The following is a 12,723-nucleotide window of genomic DNA, read 5'->3' on the forward strand; positions in this document are numbered from 1 at the left end:
GAAGCATGACATATAATTCATTTTTATTTTTTATTAAATATTGTAAAATTTTTTACATATATTTATATTATTACACATATATACAACAAACTACCTACAGCAAGAGGAACCATGAGAATATTAGGAATTATATAAATGTTTCATTCTTAGTGTTTTGGCTATTTGTATTTGGCAGCCTTGAAGAAAATAACTTTCCAAAATTATTTTTCTCTGTCATTTCCAATCTCAGCACTATTCAAGGAACAATTTAAATATCAGGCCTTATTGTACCATCTGCTATGGTACACAGTCTCCTTCCTTTGAAGGTGAGTGTAGTTTATAAAGTTGCCCTATTGTGTCATCATCAAGCTTATTTGCTACCTGGCCATCTCTGCATTGGCTGCTGGCTCTGAAAAGGTGACTGGGAGGACCTCATCTGTGGTTGCCTGTTGTTGGTATCCCGAGCACAAAGCCCATGATGAATCCTTTCTAGTTATTTAATAAGGAATAAATGCTGCCTTGTAATGGTTCTCCTGTTATGTTTGTATACCATATCATTTAATACTACTTTACCTTTAACATATCTTTCTGATATTCTAAAGCAGTCTATGGGAGAGTTTATTTAGGAATCATAGTCACTGAGAACATAAACACTGTAGCTAGGCAGCTTGGGTTCTAATTCTATCTAGGATACTTAGTACCTGGTGGATGTGGAGTGAAGGAATAATGTAAACATACCTCAGTTCATCATTAACATAAGGAAAACTAAACTTACCCTTTTTGGTGTTTTTACTTATTTTTTTAATGTAGGAGCACTCTATCTGCATGTACACCTGCTTGCAAGAAGAGGGCACCAGATTCCTTTATAGATGGTCTTGCGCCACCCTGTGGTTGCAGGGAATTGAACTCAGGACCTCTGGAAGAGCAGCTGTTGTTCTTAACTGCTGAGCCATCTCACCTGGAATTCTTAAGTTTAAAGGAATTGTCTAGACCCACAATTAACTTGAAAATTTTAGATTTCCAAAGCTCTAAAAGTTGATAAAATTTTCATTTGGTAAGTTTGATGCCAAAACTCAAGTGGTAACAAAATATAGCTTTTAAATATTAAAGTCTTTCTTCTCCTTAGTGTTAGACTTTATATTTACTATAGAATTAGAAATATGCTTATGGAAAAGTACCAAAGACCCTACTGGAGTATCATATCATATACAGCGATACAGGTTCTTGCCTATCTGAAAGGCTAGACATTTCTGAATTGGGATTCTGTCTGGCACTGAGGTTTTTAGATAAGAGACTATACACCTTGCCTCCTCGCAGTAAAATGCTTAAAGCAGAGCTTTACACATATTAATAGTGAGCTGTTGCTGTGGGTGGTGGAGATTAGGGATGTAAATAAATTACTTTATCTTCTCAGTACCTTGCTCATAATGGTTACCATGTAAATTGTTACAATACAAATACATATTGATTTATTCACACTGCTCTCAATAGAGAGGGCTGCCTCTCTACTTGTATCAGAAGGAACCAGATATAGCAGGGCCACACAATTGAAATTAGCCCAAACCCTGCTCTGTCAGTACTGGTACTTGGTATTTGGTGCTCAATCTTCAAGGACCATGTTTATAGAATGTTTTTGTGTTTCTTTTGTTATTTAAACATCCCTTTTTTTATATAATAAGTGAATCTTTTGTGTGTGTGGAGGGGATCAGAATTCAGTTGAAATGTACTTATTTTTATTTTGCTTATTTTTGCAATTACTAAACATTTATTAAATTCACAACATATATTCAGAATCTATATTTAAAACAGGAGAAAGGTATTAGACAAGAGAGATATAATCCCTGGCCTTTAGTAATCCCAGAACCATTCATAGTTATGTATAAGTGTTGATTTTCCTCTTTAACCTTTAAATCATATTAAAACCATGCAAAAGAAGGCCTAGCTGACCTCAGTGTCCATTACATGAATCTCTTTATCACAACTCTCACTTATTACCTAGTATCTTGGCAGCCATTTAATTCTACCTTGACTTTAAAAAAAAAAACCCTAGTTTTAAAAATCATCCTTATCTATTTTGCCAGTTGCAAATGCATATTTTATTTATTCTTTCACTTTTGTAATTGTTTATAATTATAACTCTCAGTGGATTTTTTTGTAGTGTTCTTTCAGCTAAGATTGAGCCCTCCAAGCCATTCTGCCAATTCATTCAACTAACATATATGAACTATGTTTAATATATCTCAGGTATTATTGTAACCCAGCAGTTCTCAACCCCTTGGGGTTGCAACCCCTTTGGGGGGGGCGTGTATTAGATATCCTGCATATCAGATACTTACATTGCAAGTCATAACAGTAGCAACATTACAGTTACTAAGTAGTAATGAAAATAATTTTATGGTTAGGGTTACCACAAAATGAGGAATTCTATTACAGAGTCACAGCATTAGGAAGGTTGAGATACTACTGCAGTCTAACCTAAACAAACAGAATCCCCATTCACTGTTCTTTCCACTATTCCAGGCTCCCTCAGACTGGAGCTTATATACTGAATAGACAGTATGGTGTTATGATAATGTGGCCCCTGAGACAGAAAATACATCAGTTTGTATTTTAAATTTCTTCTGAGACTCTATTTTTTAAAAAAAATTTCATGTGTATGAGTACTTTACCTGCATGTATATCTGTGTACCACATCTGTGCCTGGTACCTATGGACGTCAGAAAAGGGCACTGGGGTGGGGCAGAAGGGGGCATTGAATCCCTTCTAACTCCAGTTACCGGTGATTGTGTGCTGCCATGTGAGTGATGAGAATTGAATCTGTGTCCTATCGTAGAGTATTCTGTGCTCTTAACCACTGAGCCATCTATCTCTCCAGTCTCAGGTTGTATACCATGAAGCATCTTTTATATAAAGATTCAGGAAATTAACCATTTTTTAAGAGTTTGCAATATGTAAAACTACTGACACAAACTCAGATATACATTGTACCTTAAAATGCAATATTCGTGTGAAAATTTAAGGTAACCCCCGATATTTCATAGTCTCTCCAGGGAAAATTGTAACTCTGGGGTGACCCCACATAGGTTATGGAGGCCATATTGTAGTGCTACAATCTCTTCCTTTAAGTTAAACACTCAGAGTGCTTTAAATTTCCCTCAAAAGGTCATCAGTATTTTGCTCTGGTGCCCAAGTTCTTTTAGTTAAGGGGACGTGCTGTTTGTTCAGTAATGGTCCAAATGTTAAAATATTTCAAATTCCTAAGGTTGGTGGGTAAGAAGTGATACTGACAGAGAGGGATTAGCCAAAGAATTGGCATCTTCAGAAGAGAGATTATTAGAACACAGTGGCCATGATCTGAACCAGCATAGTTGATGAGTCAGAGCATTGCCCTACTGTGGGAACACTTGTGGATTTGGGGTTATCTTTGCTAAGTTTAAATTGTCTTTTGTTTACAACACATTAAGTATACAAAGTGTTAATTGCTGACTACTGGAATATTTGACGCTAGATCAAAGTTACCGGTTTCCCTGACTTTGATTTAAAAAGTTTTCTACAACTTCAGATGGTTTTGGAAATAGGACAACAGTGCCTGTTACAGCACAGTAGTTTAATTTGCTACAAATGAGAAAGATTTTAAAGAAAGGGCAAGTGAAAAAAAGGGGGGGGTTGAAAGTAAATGGGACAAGTCAAACACTAAATCTTTCAACTGTTTTTCATCATTGCTGCCCCACTTTCATTGTGTTCTCAAGCCAGATGCTGTTCCTGGGAGCTGACATTGCTGGCCTGTTGTGTTAGTGCTGAGAGACTGTAAAAACACAGGCTGAGAGGGCTGTGCTTAAGGCGAAGCCTTTGTAGTGTAGGAGGCAGGCGCTTTATATTCTACTGAGTAAAAGAGGGGAAGAGAATTGTAGTATGTTTTGGACCTGCTTTTTAAAAAATAAGCAAGCTGGGTGCAGTGACGCATGCCTGTATCCCCAGCACTCGGGAGGCAGAGCTGGCGGATTTTTATGAGTTCGAGACCAGCCTGGTCTACAAAGTGAGTCCAGGACAGCCAAGGCTACACAGAAAAACCCTATCTGAAAAAACCAAAAGCAAAACAAACCAAAACAAAAAACCAAACATTGCTAAACAATAGTTCATTTTGAGCTTTAACTGTTCTCCTCTTGGATATTAGTAAATGGGAACCAGCACAGGTTAATGGCTGAAGACCCTGGGCCCTAAAATCACAGGCTCGGATTAAAATCTTGACTTTTCATGTTTGTGTCGTGATTTGGAGTAATTGTTTCATTCCTCTGGACCTTAATTTTCTCTTGTAAAGTAACTTGGTTTATTTGAAGTATTAAATAAGAAATGCAGTGGTGGTGCACACCTGTAATCCCAGCACTCAGGAGGCAGAGGTGGCCCTATCTCTGAGTTCGAGGCCAACCTGGTCTACAAAGCTAGTTCTAGGACAGCCAAGGCTACACATAGAGATCTTGTCAAGAAAGGAAGGAAGGAAGGAAGGAAGGAAGGAAGGAAGGAAGGAAGGAAGGAAGGAAGGAAGAAAGAAAGAAAGGAAGGAAGGACGATAAAGCATTTAGCATAGCTCATACCACACACTGAATAGAGCTACTCATTTTGCTTTTTGTTTTGATTTTCTTAAGCCAGGTTTTCACTCTTTAGTATACACTGGCCACAATTCTCAACTATAGTCTTGCCGCTATTGAACTTGGGTGCTGCCCTTTTGCTTCTTCATCTTGAATGTTGTGGTTGGAGACGTGCACCACCATGCCTGGCTAGCTATTCTTAGTGTTAGCTCTTCCTAGATGAGTGGCTGAATTAGTCGAAAACGAGGCCAAACGCACAGAAGCATTGCCATTCACACATGGGATAGAAATGTGAGAGATAATTGTGTCTTTTGTGTTAATGATAGCTTAATCCTAGCTATTTAGAAATAGCTTAAAGTCTAGCCAGGGACCACTGAGAACATGGAATAATTCGATGTCAACCAATGCTAATGATAATGTAAATCATCGAATTGTTCCAATATGCATCAGGTGCCTGATGTTATTCCAGCGCTCTCAATATATTTACATACTTAATGTAAACCGTGACAGTGTAATGAGGTAGGGACTACTGTCCTCATTTATAGATGAGGAAACTGAAGCATTATAAAGTTTAGATACATTTCTCAAAGTATCATATCTAATACATAGAATAGTTAGGAATAAAAATCCGTGCTGTCTAATTTTTAGCTCCATTTCCTTTCTGTCTATAAGAGATGACAGTAAGAGAGTATGATAGCCCAAGAAAGCATATAAAATTATGTTTTCGAAAAATGCAGAGGAATGGTCATAGGAGAGTGGTGGCAAGAACTGGTTTTTTTTTTTTGTTTTTGTTTTTGTTTGTTTTTTTTTTTTTTTTAATATATATGGGTATTTTGCATGCTGGTGCACTTCGAAGCCAGAAGAGGGCATCAGATTCCCTGCAGACTTAGTGTGAGCAGCCCTGTAGATGCTGAGATTTGAACCAGGATCTTTTGGAAGAGCAACAAGTACTCTTATCTGCCAAGCCATTCATGTAGCTCTGTGGCAAGATATTTTTGAGGAGTTTCTTTTGAATGAGGTCTTATTGAAAAGTGAGGAAGCATTTCTTAATATTTTAATACCCAAAATTTGACTGCATTTGCATGTATATGTTCACATACATGAATATTTTCAATGAGGGAAAATTGAAATGTTAAATAAGATGGAAAAACTATTTTATAAAATGTCAGAAATCTGTTCTTTGGGTGCCTGCGGTTACTTGTGTAAAGTAAAATAGTTATGTTCCTTTTTTTTTTCTTTTTGGTTTTTCGAGATAGGGTTTCTCTGTGTAGCCTTGGCTGTCCTGGACTAACTTTGTAGACCTGGCTGGCCTCAAACTCACAGTGATCCTCCTGCCTCTGCCTCCTGAGTGCTGGGATTAAAGGCGTGCACCACCACGCCCGTCTCTTATGTTCCTTTTTTAATATTTATTTTTATTATTTGTTTATGCATATGCCCATAGGTGTGCAGGTGCCTGCAGAGGCCAGGTGAGGGGGTCAGATCGCTTGGATCTGGAGTTACCAGTGTTTGTGAGCCCTGTTGTAGGAGTACTGAGTAAGGACCTGGGTCTTCTGAAGAATAGCAAGTGCTCCTAACCACTGAGGCCATCTCTCCCGTCCCAAATCCTGTGTTCTTAAAAAGAACATAATCAACCACGTTTAAGCCCAGCACTGGAGAGGCAGAAGCAGGTGGTTCTCTGTAAGTTTGAGGCCAGCCTGGTTAATATAGTATGCTCTAGGACAGCCAGAGCTGTGTAGAGAGACCCTGTCTCAAAAAACAAAACAGACATAATTGATTCACCATATAAAATTAATCTGTTTGAGGTATAAAAGTTAGTGGTTTTAGCATATTCACTGTGGGTTTTTGTTTGTTTAAAACAAGGTCTCAATATGTAGTCTGTCTGTCCTGGAGTCATCATGTCCAGCAGACTGGCCTCAAACCCACAAACATCTGCCTGCCTTTCTTTCTGCCCCCAAAGTGCTGGGCTTCAAGGTGTGAGGCACCATGCCCAGATAGTCACTTTCAAACAGTTAGCACCAATCAACTTTATAATGTTTTACCTCCCCAAATAGACAAACAAGTGCTTTGAAACAAAAGAGGCCAGGGACCGAGAAAGTAGATCATCCATTTGTTCTACTGCTTTATCTATAAAAATTTCTGTCCTTTCAATCGAACTCAGATCTTTACGCCTGCCCACCCCCCACCCCCCGTCTAGTTCCAAAATGCTGTCAAACTCCTTTTAGTTTCATTTTGAACACCGATTCATCGTTCAATAGATTATTATTTTTGTTTAAATTGATTATAGAATTGTATTTGTCATAAAAATTTGATAGCAGAACTAAGTAAATGTAAGCCAGACTTGTGCTTCAAAACAAAACTGCTAAACCTACTAGTTTGAATGGCGGGCCTCTGCTATGTGCACTCTTTATAATAATCCTTTATAATTACATATAGCTGATAAGTGTTATGAGTACGCACAAATGTTTGAAAATATTTTAATGTTAGGTCTAGTTAATTGTAGAGAGTTTATTAACATAAAATGAACCCTATGCCTGATTTTGGCTGGAGGACAGTATTGCGGTCATGTGTCATGGAAAATGTCTAATACAGTGGCTACTGTGGTATTGTGTACAGCTACTATGAAATAACTGCACTTAAAATTTTTGGCTACTTACTTTTTAGTCACTCAGCCGTCAGAAAAACTCTAGATAGTGCTAGAGTCAAGGAGTGCCTTTCAATCCAGCTGTAGTGTGAGTCCTGGAAGAGGAAGTCTGCTCCCAGGTCTTTGTTAAAGGAATAATCATCAGGGTTCCTTTTCAGGGAGGAATTGCTCTTTAATTTTGTCATTAAAATGTATCTCCATAATTAGATGTCATAAGTAGATGAAGAGTTAATTTGAGGTAGGTCTCTTTTGCTTAATTTTACCTACTTTTTTTTTTTTTTATCAACTTTGACTTTCAAAATAATGTTGAAATGTTATTATACTTGTTTCATTTATGCTTAATGTATACTTAGGTGGAGTTTCTACTGCAGGACGAGTTGATGATAAAGTCACCAGGTTGTCTCCTTTGCCCTGTGCAGCAGAGGCATATGCTCACACTTGGCAGGGGAAAATAGAATCACATAGGATGGCACTGCTTTTCCTAGGAGAAGGAAACCAACTGTATTAGTCTTCAATTAGATCAATGGTTCTCCACCTGTGGGTCCCAACCCCTTTGGGGGGAGGGTTGACCTTTTTTTCACAGGGGTCACCTAAGACAATCCATCAGAAAACACAGATATTTATGTTACAAAGTTGTAACAGTAGCCAAATTACAGTTATAAAGTAGAAGTGAAAATAATGTTATGGTTGTGGAGCATCACCGTATTATGATGGACTATATTAAAGGGTCTCAGCATCAGCAATGTGGAGAACTCTTGATTCAGATAGAAACCCAGCCTTATTGCCAAGGTCCTTGATATCACATGGGATGAGGGAATAAAAGTAGTGGATAGTTTCTGGGAAAAAAAGAGATTCTTTATCTAAAATGGTTGCTATATATATATTGTTGCTGCCTTTATTATAGCTAGATTTTGTTTATTAAGCCTTTATGGTATTGGGCTATATGGAAATAGGTTAGAAATCTGTTCATTTAAAGGAAGACTAATTAGGGCTTTCTGAATGAGAGTGTATTATACATATTGTTTTGTACCAATAATTTAGAGTAATGTCAATGTTGAATTTTCAACGATTTTAACTATTTATTGATTTAAAAAGGACCCCTTACACTATTCTCATTAACTGTTGCTTCAAAATGGTCTGATTTTGTCCTTAAAGTGGTGCTTAAAATGGTTTGGAGTGTTAAATGGTTGAGAAGGACATCTCATGTGGTTTAATTCCATCTACTGTACTACAGATAGAGTTGCTTTATCTTCAGATAATGACACTCTGGCTTTAATTAACCTTCCGATTTAGTCCAGGCAGCACTTTATTTCTGTGGCAGGAAATGAAGTCTTTTATATAAACTCATTCAACAGATATTAGTGAGTCCTCTGACTGAGGTGCTGAGATGCAGTAGTGACAAAGACCAAGTCCTACATTTATCTCTTGAACCAATCACAGTTTTCCTCTGTGTTCTTTCTTCTTTCTGAACATTCCATCTAAAGGAATGTGGAGAGGGCAGAATAACCCACATTCCTTTCAAGGATGCTACTGAGTGCTTGCACACATCACTTTCACAAACACCTCACTAGCCATTTTAGACCTGTAGTGACATCTAGCAACAAGGGAAGCAGAAACAATGCTGTCCTTTCCTAATGGTCCAATACAAAATCATTTCTTTATGAGAAGGGAAAAACATATACTTGAGGATAACCACAATGTCTGCTATATATTTTCCTAAAGTAAACTCTGAGTCATTGGTCAATATCACAAGTTATTTGGAGATGGCATCTCCATAACATTGGCTACCTGTTTGCTTGTTTCAGCAGTATTAGCATGTTGTTGGCTATCTCCATTGCCTGAGACTGAAGCAAGGCCAAATGCCATGGCAAATGAAGTGTCCCACAGCAGAAGCAGCTTACCGTATGACAGCCAGGAAGCAAAAAGAGAGAGAAAGGAGACATGGCCCAGTTCCCAGCAGGATGCCAGAAGAACCCATTTCCTTCACCTCTTCTACCATCTACATTTCTGTCACTTCCCAATAGCAAGCCAGATTATTAACTCATCAGTGGGTTAGCACAGTGATAAAGTCAGAGCTCTTAGGGTCCAGTTAGTGTTTAAAAGCCAAGCATCTGAATATTGCTGAACTTAAAAGCAAGCATTGTCCCTGTGAGCTTTTGGGGGCCACTTCAGACTCAAACTATATTAGATGTCTGACTTGTTTTCGGATTGTCCCTTTAGCTCCTCCCTCACACCTACTAATGTTGCAATCTGACTTGGAGCCTTACCAGGCCTACTTGTGCTTCCCCAAACTGGCCATGCTCTCTTATCCTCAGAAATTTGCACTTGCTTCTTTTCTGGAATGCTAACTATTTCCTGTCATTCTGAGTTTGGTTTAGACGACATCTCTTCTGGGAAGATTGCCTTGAATCTCTTTGACTTCATAATTCCAGTCTGGGGTGTCTTTTCCCATGTTTGTGTAGTGTCATTTGCTCCTCTCCTTAGCAATTTTTATTATTGTTTCTGTTTCTCTGTCCCCACTGGCTTTTGAGTTCATTGAGTGGGGGGAAACTAGTCTGTCAGTTATTTCTATTGCCTGGTATGATACCCAGCTTAGATGTAAGTGTAATGTTTGCTGACTGTGGAGAAAGAATGAATGAATATTTTGCTTACTAGTAACATCTGTTGAGTCAAAGATGACAGTTTATCCCTTTGTGCTCTTGAAATTGTACTAGCTTTCTAGTAGCCAGGTCTGAATATTAGGTATGGTTAAGGTCAGCTATTTTAAAACAAATGTCATGTTATAAGAGGTCTAAGAGATGGAAGTATACAATTTTAGAATTAAGAGCATCTCTAGGGATCCCTTAGTATAATCCCTCTAATTTTAGAAAGATGAAAAAATATGGAGAGTATTCAAAGAGTTCTTTATCTTTAAGGAATTTGCAGTGTCATAGAACAAGTGATATTTAATAGTCATGAAAAAAGACAATTAAGAATTAGGTGCCAAAGGAGTAAAAAGGGTTTGAATAGAAAAGGTAGATTAAACAAAGGAATTACGCGGTGGAAAGACCCTGGATGGGTAGTTAGGATGTTGGAAGAAGAGAATGTTTCAGGTGTGGGGACTGTATACAGTTAGGATGGAGACGTGCAGGAGAATTAGGGAACATGCTCAGTTGAGTGGTTTGGAGTTATAAGAGGAAAAGCAGAAAATTGGAACCAAAGAGTAGAGGCGCTTGGCTAAGAAGTGACTGAGGGAAACCATGGGCACTTTCTAATTAGATGATTAATTTAGTGAAAATAAATGTTATGTTTTAGTTGACTGATATGAGGGCAGGGTTTAGGCTGAACGGGTCATGAAACTGGCACAATGCCTAATATGCCAATTTAAAGATTAGGTGCTTAATTGGTTTTTGTTGTTTTTGCTTAAAGGCAAAAACACGATATACCATCAATTCCTAAGATAATGAACATAACAATGTCAGAATTTTTTCTCAATGGGAAAATAAGCCTAAGCAGAAAACATGTAATATTAGTAATGTGCACGTATTAGTCATGACATACTATAGATAATTGCATAAACTCTCATGTTACGGCAGTCAAGTGTAAACATTCCTGAAGTAACTGAGAACACAGTAGCAGCTGCACCATCAGCCTGGGCTATTTTACCACTCATCTAGAGTAGACAACTTAACACGAAGCATGACCCCTCCTTGTGTATTTGGAAGCCATTTTGTCTAAGAATGATTTTATAGCAAGCTAATGCACTGTATTATAAGAGCTGAGTTCTGCAATAGATTAGAGTTTCTTTGAAATAGAAAAGCATGAGGGAGAACCTTGAATTTCTGACCTTTTACAGACAAACAAAAAATGCAGATATATTGGAAAAGGCATATTATATGAGTATTATACATAATTTGAATTGTTAGTGATGCGTACATTTATTTTTGTACGAGGTCATGTAGTTCAGAGTGACCCTGACCTTGCTATAAAGCGGAGAATGACTAAACTCTTGCTTTTTCTGCTTTAGCCTCCACAATGCTAGAATCAAGAGTAAGCCACTATGTACTGCATTATATATTTCTTTACAGGAACAAATACATAGGTGTGGAGGAGAGACTCGGACGATTTTAGCTTTGGTTTGTGAAAGTCTAGCTTTATAGCACATTTCCCCTCTTTCTGAGGATTGCAGAAGAATTAATACTAACTTTTTACAAAGAATCTATATGTGAACAGTTTGTATCATTTTTTAAAATTTTATTAATTTATCATATTACATCTCAATGGTTATCCCCTCCCTTGTATCCTCCCATTCCTCCCTCCCTCCCATTTTCCCCTTACTCCCCTCCTTTCACCTAAGAATTACAAGGAACTTTTGAGTTAAATGAATCTTCACTTACCTAATACTGGGTTGAGTCTGTCATATTTTCAAAGAGTAATTTATTTATTATGTATACTTAAGTTTCTGTATGTATACCTAATACATGTATGTGTCTGCAGAGCCAGAAAAGGTTGTTGGATTACCTGGAACTGGAGTTGCAGGTCATTGAGAGCTGCCAGGTGGGTGCTAGGAACCGAAGCTGGGTCCTTTGGAAGTGCTCTTAGTCTCTGGGTCATCTCTCTAAACATATTGGCATATTAAAAAAAAATCTCTCTGAGGAGACCTGTGCCAAACTGTTTCAAATGGCACACAGATAAATCTATGCAAACCTACATAACAATCTTTGGATTTGAACACAATTTAGTCAACTCTCTTTATGCTTTTGAAAACTCAATGGATTTTACCTTTAAAAATATATATTGTTTCCACCCTGATTCACCTTTTTTTTTTCACTCTAAGATTTGGTCAACTTCAGCCCATAATATACTTTTTATTATACAATAACATTGTGTGTATGTCATATGTACATGTTTCAGGGGATTGCGTATGCATATGTGGAGGCCAGAGGTCAACATCAGGTGTCCTCTTTCTTTTACCTTTATTTATTGTTTTTGTTATATGTCTATGTGTGTTTTGCCTGCATGTGCATGTGTACAGCATGTGTGTGCAGCACCCACAGAGGCTAGAGAGGAGAGCAAAGGATGCCCTGGAGTTAGAGGTGGTTGTTTGCCTCCATATGGCACAAAACAGTTTGGAACAAAAGCTGTATAAGCGAGGATGAAATTGAACTTTTGACCCTCCTGCTACCACTTGCCAAGTGCCAGGATTGTAGGCAGGCCTTCAGTTGATGCAGTGCTCCAAAATGCTGAGCCATCTCTGCAATCCCTCTCCCTTTTGAGATAGGGTCTCTCCGTGATCTTGGAGCTCATTATTTCAGCTCTGGTAGCTAGCCATCTAGGCCTTGGGACTCACCTCCCCAGGACTGCAATTACAGATGTGTGCTTCTGTGCATGATGAGGACCCAAAGACATGGCCTTAAGCTTGCACAGCAAGGACTTTACCCATTGAGCCACCATTCCGTTCTCCCACAACCACTGTTTGGCACCACATAGCATTATAAAACTTACTATCATAATATTTCAGAAAAGCTATACTTTTGT

Source organism: Acomys russatus, chromosome X (assembly GCF_903995435.1).
Source record: "Acomys russatus chromosome X, mAcoRus1.1, whole genome shotgun sequence".
In the NCBI taxonomy this organism is placed as follows: domain Eukaryota; kingdom Metazoa; phylum Chordata; class Mammalia; order Rodentia; family Muridae; genus Acomys; species Acomys russatus.